Here is a 12,470-nt window from a genome sequence, read left to right on the forward strand (position 1 = left end):
AATAAAATCGAAAAAAAAATTTTGAAAAAAAAAAAATTTCGAAAAAAAATTTGAAAAAAAAAATTCGTGATATTGTTTTGTATAGTGCGATATTGTTTTATGGACTCATGGACTCAAATATATAGGTGGACTCACCGGATCTTGCCTCTATGTATATATATGTATATATATATAGGAATGGGATCATGTGAGTATGACTCATATATTTGAGGATTGAGGATTAATACTAGCTGTCAGATCTAAGAGATCCAACATCCATGATTTAGTGCGGATAAGTAAGGGTAATATGGTAATTTCGCGGACGCACATATATACTCCTTATTCCATCGAACAAACCTAATTCATTCATTCTCACCCAAAGTCTTTCTCTATCTACCTTCTATCTTCTTCGATGAATCCCTAATTTTCCTGTTTTCGTGATTTTTTTGTTTCGAATTCAATCTCAACTCAATCATTTGTCGTTCTTCTATTTCTTATGAACGATCATACTCTTTCAATTGAAATCACGATGTCAGGTACATCTACTTTATCTTTAGTTTTTAATTTCAGTTTTATTTTCATGTGATTGTTGTTTCGCTACATATATTTGCAATTACTAGTCATCTTACTGCGTTTGTTATGATTTTGTAGCTACTCATCGTGATTTCAATGCTTTGTATCTCTTTTTCCTAAATTAGGTTTAATTTGTGAGGATTTCATATGATTTATTGATCTTCTTTCTCATATATCTAGGTTAATTTAATTCAACAAGTTACTAATTTGTTATATATTCATAATTTTTCATGATCTATGTTAAACTCACCCGTTGTTATGAGTTTTTGTTCTCGATTTATAATTTTGATGAGATTGATTCATAGTCTTGTTATTTGATTGCGATTTTAAATTATTTCAATTTGTTCGAGTTTTGTTGTCATGTAAACCTAATTTACATGTGTAGTATCTTGTTTCAATTTTTTTTAAATTTGTGTCGATTTATTTACATCCTTTTTACATTATTACTCTTTACTGTTAGCTAGTAGTAGTATACATTTCACCGATTTAGGTTCTAAATTGTTTGACATCTTAAAAGTATCACGTATTTGCTGCTAAAGTATCCAAAGTGTGATATTGTTTAGAAGACTATGTGATATTGTTTAGCGATCATGTGATATTGTTTTATTACATCCCTTTTACTTTGATTGTCAGAAATCAATTACTACTTGTTTGTTTACATTGTAGTTTTTGTGCTATTTTTGTGAGATCGTGAAAGTTGTTTAGCTTTGAGCGGCCTATTGGACAGAGATATGACTTTGTCCAAATTGGCCTAAGAAGCTTTGGGCTTAAGGCTTAATTTACCTGCCAAATGAGTCTCCAAGTTTGGTGTATGATTGGTTTGGTATAGATTTGATGTTGAGTTGTCATCATATGTTTCTGATTTACATTCTGCTTGTTTATTGAGTTGCGGTATTTTGTTTGACCATCACCATTTCATCTTGTTGAGCAGCAAGCACAATATAAATTTTAAGATGTTGTTGGTTCTTCTGATTCCATTGTTTTCATCAGGTATTGAAAAAAATTAGATCGGATTTGTCTAATTTCAGTTGTGGCCTTGCTCATATTTTCTGTAAGTGCTCTTAATTCATTGGCGGACTCGAGTTTTGATTAATCCACTTTCTTCTATTGGTACAATAGGTTGGACTTTGTCCCACTAGATTGTTGGTTGCGTAAACCAGGTTGGTTAAGCGACTTAAAGGTGAAGCATCCTGCGGAGTAAATGTGTTGGCCACCTTTTCTTTCTTTGAGATGGATCATCGATGAAGTGGAAGTAGACGCCACAACACAGTATGGTTCATTCCTCTTGACGAGCTTTATTTTGCATCCTTGTATATCTCTCACATGTTTGCTTACTGGGAATGGCAGATCCACTTTGAAGGGGATATGAAGTCTCATGATGCGTCCAGAGAAACTAATTGATAAAACCAAGTCATAAATGAAGCTAAGGATCAGTGTTACTTTCTAAGGGGATATGAAGTTTCATGATATTCTTCATTGGTGTCGTACTAATGGTTTGATGTAATTGAGTTCCTGAAAGTTGAGTAGATAGTCAGGTGGCCGCATTAAGTTGAGTCATGGTCATGAAATGGTTGTAAAAACGGTTGTACTGGTGTTTAAAACAAGATGAGGTTGAACAAACGTCAAGCAAGAAGTTGAAGATTGTGCTGGAAAAAGATGCCAAAAAGGATAATAAAAAGAAATTGGTAAATGTAGAGGAAGAGAAAGGAACTAATCAGGTACTCGCATTGTGTTGACAAACTTTAATTGAATATGCACTGATTGATGTAATTTTGGAAGGATAGTAATCTGTTGTAGTCGTTATAAATTAATATTATTGTTGTTGTAATTTTGTGATATTGTTTAGAATTAGCAATGATATTTTATCTTATATGCTGTGATATTGTTTCTCAATAGCAAAAAGTTTGAGGGTTTCAAGATTTCTTGTGAATGTGATATTGTTTTGGATAAAGTGTGATACCGGGATGTGTGAAATTTGATATTGTTCGATAATGCTTCTAGAACAATATGACGTGATACTTATGAAGATATATATTGTTTCTTATAACTGTTTGAAAACTAGCAAATAAAGATAAATATATGATATTGTTAAGAGCATAGTGTGATATTATTAGCACAATAACTTGATATTATTTACCATATCATTTGATATTTTTTTTAAAAGAGCTAAATTATTTGATATTATTAACACAATAATGGTGATATTGTTTTATGATATTGTTTACCACATCTTGTGATATTGTTAAGCCAAAGAGTGTAATATTGTTTACCACATCTTGTGATATTGTTAAACTAATAGTGTGATATTTTTCTCAAAGTCATTTGATATTGTGTCATGAAAGGTGATATTTTTTATAATTAAATGTGATATTGTTTACTAAAACTTGTGATATTGTTAAAACAAACGTGTGATATTGTTTACCAAAAAAATGAAATACTTTAAGAACCATATATTCTCTATTTAATGACATAAAAAAAGAGGCAAATCCTGATACAACTATAATATTGTTACCATTACTTTACATTCCAACTCAAAAATGCAAAAAAAAAAAAATAGATACAAATTTATAATCGCTTGAAACAATATCTAAGAATACAGAATTTGTCTTTATAAGAGAAATGAATAAAAAAACATGATTTGTTTAGTTGATCATGCACTATAGACTTCGCCAGCATGCACACATACTCTTAAGTAACCTCCAAAAGCGAAGAAATCTGTAAAAAAAAAGTACAAAACATCATCTTTCAGACAAAAGAAAATACAACAAATATAAAAACACACCATATTACAGCATTTACAGCAACATTTTACATTATTTTACTGCAAACCAGTGACATTTTACAGCGAAAACACCATATTATAGCATTTTAGTGCCTTGATGACATTTTACAACTTAATTATGTAGTAGTCAACCTGCCAAAATGTATGAAAATAAAGTACCACGAATATTCACATTCAGTATCACATTATACAAACAACAGTATCACACATTTTCCGTTATCATAGCCAACATGTAATTCGACATTACTCATTTTATCAACACAAACGATTACTTCAATTCTATCATATGAAACTGTAATTTTGCACAATTAAACAATGTTAAACCCTAACTTTCGCGATTAAAACAATATGAAACCCTAATTTTCACAATTAAACAAAGTTGAACCCTAATTTTCACAATCGATCAATATTAAACCCTAATTTTAACGATTCAAACTAAAAAGACATCTTATAAACAACTAAAACTTCAATTGATGATAGTAATTGATTCAATGTGTCGATATTATGAACGAAAAACGTTTAAAATCATTTATAAGTAAGATATTTAGAAATTTACAAAGAAAGAACACGAAAGAACCCTAAATAACTCGATAATTAGTTCGATTTTGTTGATTTAATCCTATTAAATTCATCTAATTCAACATACATACAATAATTTCGAACAAAATCAAAATGTATAATCAATTTAATGCTACAAAAGTTGAAAAAAACCGCAGAAATGGATAAAGATGAGAAATAAATGTACCTCAACGATTTTGGAGAGAATTCTGGTGAGATGATTCAATCTAATGAACGAATATATCTAGAATGTTGAAATGCGGTTGAACTCGTCTTTGAATTTTAGGTTTTTGCGGATTTTCAGCGAGATTTTAGAGAGGATTTTGTGATAGTTTTCGTTTGAGATGTTTGATTGATTTTGGTAAAATTATTAGAGAGAGAAACAGACGATTGATTTTTTGAGTTTTAAGTGGTTTTGTTTGTCAATTTTCCTCGCGATATTGTTTTGTATATGGTGTGATACTTTATTCGTTACTCAATCCTCAAATATTTAGGAGTTCTCACCGGATCCCGACTCTCTCTCTCTCTCTCTCTCTATATATATATATATATATATATATATATATATATATATATATATATATATATATATATATATATATATTCTTATATAAATTATGCCTTAGGAATATAATTTACTAATACGTATTTCTTATATAAATGAGCTTTTATATATTACTTTTATAAAAATCGTGTTTAAAATAAAATGAATTAAATTGAATAATTCAAAATTATAAAATAAAGTAATCAAACGGTTTAATAAATTTTAAATGTCAAAATGTGAAATTCGCGGGTGTTACAATCACCCCATCTTTTCAAAAGTTTCGTCCACGTAACTTGAAAATTGAAATGAAAAGTCATATAAAAATATAACTGGAATTTTGAAATCGGTAACCAAAACATTTAAAGGTTACTCTTTCTGGGAATTAAAATCGTTTCAACAGTTTTAATAAAATTTTCCGACATAACCAGATTCTCATCAAAGGAACGGAAGTGCTCTCGTTGCGCATTCAAGAACATCACATTCCAAATCAAAGTTAAGGTCAAAAGGCAAATCATTTGTATAAACCAAAAATCAAAATACTTTTAAAAATATTAATGAAGAGTTTTCAAAAGTATAAGTCTCATTTATGGAACGAAATTGCTCTTGTCGTGCACACAAGAACTCTAACCTTCCAAGTCAAAGACATATTTAAAACAAAAATCACTCGCCGACAAGCGTAGAAAAAGTTATTAAACGTTTCTAATAACGAGTTCTAACATCCGATCAACGCTAAAAACAAAAGAAAAAGGTAATCCACTCAAATTTTCTTTTGCAAAAGCCAAAATAGAAATAAAGGTTTCACTTTTAAACCCAAAAGGGGGTCAAATCCCTAAAAATGTAACATTAAACTTTGACAAAGAATTATAAATAGATCAAAGTTAATAGAAATTGGATAAAATTTAAAGAAATCTCGGGTTTAGCAACTGAAGACCATGATAAAGAAGTCTATACTCAAAGAACAAATAGGGAACTAAATCAAATTTTCATTCTCAAACCTTTAAAATAGGTAAGGTTTTGCAAAAGTAACATAAACTTTTAACAACGAATCAAAACTGGTTGCTTGAAAGTTTAGAAGTTGTACAAAAAGGAAAGTAACTAGACATCATACATACAAAGTATGCTAAGAGGATGCAAACTTAACGAACAAAAGAGTTATGATGAACTTACTAGGGTAAGAGTTGAAGTCAAATCTACAAGGATGTAAAAGATAAAGTTTTTATAGGTCACTAGCATCAAATTTAAAGGAGGAGCATGATGAAGTGAGGAAGAGAGGTATGAACGGTAACGCTTATGATTAAAGAAGAAGGGAGATTAGACAACAAGGAAACGCCAGATACCCTAACCTCAAACACAACATCAACCTAAGCGGTTCCGAAAACTTCCTAACAACAAAACTCACAACCACATCACTTCTAAGGATTTCCCCAAAACACTTATGTTACTTTATCCTAAGCTACTCCATGAAACAAGGTACTTTACTATAAGTGTGATTTCACCACTCCAAATTCTTAAATATCTACAAACCACCGCCACGAGGTCGAGGTCAAAGCTACACTCATATCCAACTAGTGTCAATTATGAGTTCCTCAAAATGGTACAACCCTCAATCAAAATCCAAATTCAAATGTTCTTTTGCACATTCTATCATCTCAAAGAGATCTTATCATACTCTTGAAACCTAAAGCATAGATGGTGACATTGTCCAAATCACGAGACAACCATCTAAAACTCCTAACTCATCTCAGCTCAACATCTATCAATCTCAACTTATAATCACATCTCAAGAACTCTGGCTACTAATCCTCATTACCACAAAGTGGATAGCCAAATGAGATTTAAAAACTAGCTACAACTCTCACTTAACATGGTTCCTATGTAACCATCACAACACTCACCAAAAATATACCGACTATGCTAACCTCGAGCTCAACTCAAATTTCCAAGCATAAACAACAAGGTTAAGTTCCATAACCTTAGTATCATATACAACTAGCACTTTACACAATGATTCCACCAATAAATCACACTCACCTTATCGAGGAATTAGGTATAAGAATCACTAAGTATGTCTCATAATACTACCTAAGTCTTTCTAACATCACAACCTCTCAAAACCAGGGTTAAAGGTCAAACACAAACAAACTCCACAAAAGTCAAATTATCCAACAAAGGTTAACATCCCACAAAAGAAAGAGTACTATCAAAAGGGCGTTAAGGGAGGATAAACAAGGAACAAAGAACAAGTTGGGAGGGTACAAGAGTCACCTCCAAGGAAGGAGAAAAGAGAGTTTAGAAGAATAAATAAGCATCAAGAAGTAAAATAATGAGGCAAGGTACACAAAGAATGAGAAATATCTTCGAGGAAGCAGAAGCATTCTTCAAAGGTTGAACAAATCTTCAATTCTCGGGAATAGGCACCAAATCTTGATCTTCACGTAGGTAAGCTCACGGTCATTCATCCAAGGGTACAAAAATTATCAATTGACAATCAACAAACATGTTGGAACCTAACAAAGAGCAAACACACTACAGACTAACACCTTAGGTCCTTTTTTTTTATGACAAGGGGGTTGAATCCCCCCCCCCCCCGGGCCCATGAATTCCCGCACCACCACATGGACCATGTAAGCCACCCCCTTCGGGGGCTGCGGTGGCCAAGTGATCATCGCCCCAGCTGGTAGTCGAACCCGGGACCTCTCAACTCTTGCATTTCTGCAAGCTTCAAGCTTTAACCCGGCTACCACTGGACTAACACCACTTGGTTCACCTTAGGTCCTTAAGTCTACCCATCTCTCATTCATTATTCAAGGTTAAGTTCAACTTTAAATTTGGGGTACACGTATGTGCGTTGGGAGCAACATAGGCTCTGATACCAACTGTGAATCCATGCAATAACGGCAAGAAAATTACAATAAAAAAGTGCGGAATTTTCGGAAATTTTTGAAACTTCTAAAGTTCAAAGCTCGGGTTCATTAAAATCTAAAACATAAATAAAGAATGCGGAAAATAAAGATTAAATTATACAAACGCGATAGACAAAGGTGAGGGAAAATATATACCTCGAATGACAAAATGATAAATGGTGAGTCTAAGCAATCCTAATTAACCAACAACTAGTCCAAGGTTTAGTTCTCGCTAGCCCACACTTCTTCCCCACGTAAGCATCTTCACAACCTGTCATTCATGTAAACATGAACGCCACAATCAGTGGGGAGTAACTCAAGGTTCTCCCAGCCACAAAATGTCGAAACACAGATAAACAGAAACATATTAGAACATCATAAATATGACCCTTTGATGCAAGCACTAAGACATGAGACTAACATTCAAATTATGCGTAGTCAATCATAGATAAGGCATATGAAACATACATATGAGACATTCCAACCAAAATGTCATAAATGATAATACAATTATAAACACGATAGAATATCATATGTCACGGATAAACAAGATTAACATCATAATACATGTGAATGGAAACCTTAGCCATGAACTTTGAAAGCCAAATAACATGCAATACACGAAATGGGACTACTAACATCACATATAAAGCAAAACATCCGGCTCAGAGGCTACTTTTAAAGCATGTCAGAGACACAAATCCTTAAGTACTTTAGCTCAACGGTTACCTTTAAAACATGTCTAAGGCACGACCTCTAAAGTATCTGGCTAAGCGGTTACCTTTAAAACACGTCCAAATACTATAAACAAGTGTCCGACTCAGAGGTTACCTTTGTCCGAGACACAACACATAAAGTATCTGGCTTAGCGGTTACCTTTAAAATATGTTCAAATACTACAAAAAAGTACCCGACTCAGAGGTTACCTTCAAAACATGTCCGAGGTACAACAAACAAGTATCTGGCTCAGCGGTTACCTTTAAAACATGGCCAAATACAACAAGCAAGTACCCGACTCAGAGGTTACCTTTAAAACATGTCCGAGGTACAACAAACAAGTATCTGGCTCAGCGGTTGGTTACCTTTAAAACATGGCCAAATACAACAAAAAAGTACCCGACTCAGAGGTTACCTTTAAAACATGTCCGAGGTACAACAAACAAGTATCTGGCTCAGCGGTTACCTTTAAAACATGGCCAAATACAACAAACAAGTACCCGACTCAGAGGTTACCTTTAAAACATGTCAGAGGTACAACAAACAAGTATCTGGCTCAGCGGTTACCTTTAAAACATGGCCAAATACAACAAATAAGTACACGGGACAGGATTATTAATGTCACAATCATACTTATGGCTTGCATCTCACCATAAGTATGGATGGAAACATCAATCCCGATGATCATATCGCAACTAGAGGGCTAATTGCTCAGCCTAGTATCCGATAGGACCAAGACTCAGGGACGGGATTATTAATGTCACATTCATACTTATGGCTTGCATCTCACCATAAGTACGGATGGGAACATCATTCTCGACGATCATACCGCAACTAGAGGGCTTATAGCTCACCCCTAGTATCCGATAGGAGCAAGACTCTCACAACCGAACAATACTAGACATTATCTAGAATACGACTGACTACAAGTAACTATTTATAATAAATATGTCATACTTGTATTATATTAATAAATATTCCACTTCATATTCTAACATGCCGGCTAAATAAAATATAATGAGTGATAATGAATAATTTACGTTAGCTGAAATCAACGGGATTAAATTATGACCAAGTCCAAGTTACTCATTTATGAGCCCACTAAACAAAGTGTAAGAAGCCCATTAAGCAAACAATGTGAGACCCAAAGAATGGGACACATTAAGCCCAATAATACAATAATGTTAAACCCAACAATTAAGTTATACAAAGTCCAACAAACGAGTCATATAAAGTCCAACACATGGAATATAACAGGCCCAATTAACTTAACCACTCAAACCCAAATGAATAGATATGACCAACCCGACAAAATAGACATGTAAATAAACGATGTTTAACGAGTTACGTAATATAAAACACGAGACATAATTTAATAATTAAAAACAAACGCATTTGACGCCAACAAGTTACCAAACCCTACTCAAGGAACAATTTGGCAGCCACATACACGACTCCACAACCAAACATACACGACCTCAAACCCGTAACTAGCTAGGCCACTACTGATGTGACCATTATTTGAGCGTATTTAGTCCCCGAATTAGCCTTGTTGCCATGCTTTTTAGTGCATATTTAGGTCATTTATTGTCTTTAGTCCTTTGTTTTGCATATTCTTTGAGGTTTTGATCCCTTGGTAGGAAAGGAGTGCAAACCTTGCATTTTCATGGAAAAATGGAGCTAAGTTGATTGAATTCAATAACCAAGCATCAAAGAGAAGACAAGACTAGAAGGCCTTTGTACATATTGTAGTAGTTGGGCAATGATGAGAAAAGATCCTTGCATCTCCGATGAAATCCCCTAGGATAATATGAAGAAGAAGGAAGAAAAGAAGAAGGGAAGAAGCTGACTCAGAATCCTAGCGGATTGCCCCCTGGACGCCCGTCCAAGACAAGGACTCCGAGCGTCTTCTTCAGAGGGACGCTTGTCCAAAAGACCCACAATCCACCCGTCCAGCCATTGAATCCGCTCGTCTAAAAGCCAGACAATCCGCTCGTCCCGTGCCCTGGACGCTCGGATTGTGTTACAGGTATTCCGTTTTCTTCTTGTTTTATGAAGGATGCGCATACCTCGGAAAGACTAGCAAAAAGGAGACTCGCATATTTTTCTGAGAGGAGCGATTCCTCAAGGACTTAATCGTCATTTAAGCCCTTAGTAAACCCTAATTTTTTTACCTAATCCCCACTATAAATACCCCATTAGTCTAATTAGATAATCATGTTCTTCTTATCAATCTTTAGTGTAGTTTATATCATTCTAATCTCTCTTTAATCTTGTAATCAACTTTTAATCAAGTCTTAAAACAAATATCATTTACTTAATCTCTCTTTTGTTCATCTTTCATTTTGGGTAATTGAAGATTATTTGGGTTATTATTGGGAGATTGACAACCTTCCAATCAATCATCAAGTACTTCTATTATTCTTTGCTTTATTATTGGGATCATTAGTAGGTATAATTCTCTTAATCCCTTTTTAATTATTGTTAATCATCTTCATTTATTCATCATGTTTTACTTTGTTGGTATGATTGACAACCTTGCTAGCATGTTCAACATGATAATGAGTGAATAGTTTCCTTAACTAGGGTTAATGGGTAATTAGGGAAAACCAACATGGGGGATGATTCATGCTTAATTTAATATATTTTGATAGTTTATTTGATTGCTTGTTGTGATCTCAACTTATGCACATGTTATGTTTGATGAAATGCGAGCCTATGAATCCTTGCATTTTTTACCCATCACTTACCTTTTCAATGAGACTTGTAAGACATAAACCAACTCGAGTTTCATTAGACCATGCATATAGTTGAGTAGGGAAGATTAAATCGACTTGTAGGTGTTGTACAATCTAATCGATTCGGCTCCGGGACCTAAACTTTCCTAGGATTGTAAGATATAAACCAACTCGATCCATCACAACAATAATTGCTTGCTTATAATTTGAGAATATGTTTGTATGATCAATTCCCATGAATCCCCTATGACCTCATGACACCCTAGTGCATTTTATCAATTGTTTACATCTCTTTTTAATCATCTTGCTTGTTTACTTTCATTGCTATTTAGTTTAGTGATCTTCTATTCCAACCCCAAATTGTAGCACCCCTAGACATCGCTACTTGCAATTGAAAATATCACTTCAATACCCGTCCCTTGGAATCCGACCTTTACTTGCCTCTTTACTAATAGTAGAGTTGTTTGTAGAGTTATAAATATTGTTTTGGTCTAGGTGCTCCTAACGACAAGTACCGAAAACTAAACCTCTCAAGAGGGCTCGACCAACTACCTAGGCCACTGCCAGGCCACGACAGGCCATCAGACTTGGCTTAAAAAAAAAAAGCCATGAGCATCCCCAACACAACCACCACTCGAGTATCCAACACAGAGTACAAATAGCCCTAACGCGCACCCTATTCCCGTCCCAAAACAGAACTAAAAGAGCCCATGTTACGGCTTTAAGGCTGAATTCCAGCAGGCCACTCAACTCAACTTTAAGACGGAAACAAGCGCAAATAAAACATGAACAACCACCATTAAATTTGTTCTAATACAACTCGAGAATAACGTGTAAAAACAATCTATACACGGTACCAAAACAGAGTTCCAGCAGCTCTTTTTGTCCAAATTTAAGACGGAAATTGAAGACAAAGGTGAGACGGAAACACAGCATACTTAAAGTACAAATTACCAACACACAACTCGTCCAAAAAGTTCAGGAAGGGAAGAAAGACAGACATGGCAGCAATTTATTAACCATAGAAAGAACAGTGAACTCGGTATCCTCCCCCCATACCCGAATCTAGCTTGAGACGGGTCCAAGGCAACCAAAACAGCCGCATTATAAGACCATTATCAACACAAAATCAACCTCATTCATGAAGAACATACAAAGACTTGAGCTTTACGATAAATAAAGACAAAAACGAGTAGGAAGGACGATTCCTGACATTTTGTCGAGTAACCTATCACCATTACCTTTAACTTCTCAAATTTCCGAGTGGAGACGTCCAAAAGAGCGGATTCCTTCAGGGGACGAGCGTCTTCAGTCTCGGGACGAGCGGATTGGCGAACAGCTTCTTTGTTTGAGCTCGGATTGTAAAACGGACGTCATTTTCTCATCCGGACTCCTATTGGAGTGATTCAAAAGCCTAGATCACTTGTTTTTTCGACGCCGTTCCATCTAGCATACTTTCAGAGCCAAAGGAGCAACTCTTGGTTTGGGTTCCAAGCAATTTCTTCATGAATGGCTTCCTTGCTTTTCCTCCTCTTGCATACCCCTTATTCTTGTGTTGTTGGCTCTCGTTCTTGCCTCCTCTTCATACTAGTTCATCCAATATCATCAATAACCTTCCAAATAAGCACGAGAGACGGGAATTTCCGCCTCATTTATCTCCTTTTCTACAAAACATA

Source organism: Silene latifolia, chromosome Y (genome assembly GCF_048544455.1).
Source record: "Silene latifolia isolate original U9 population chromosome Y, ASM4854445v1, whole genome shotgun sequence".
NCBI classification, from domain to species: domain Eukaryota; kingdom Viridiplantae; phylum Streptophyta; class Magnoliopsida; order Caryophyllales; family Caryophyllaceae; genus Silene; species Silene latifolia.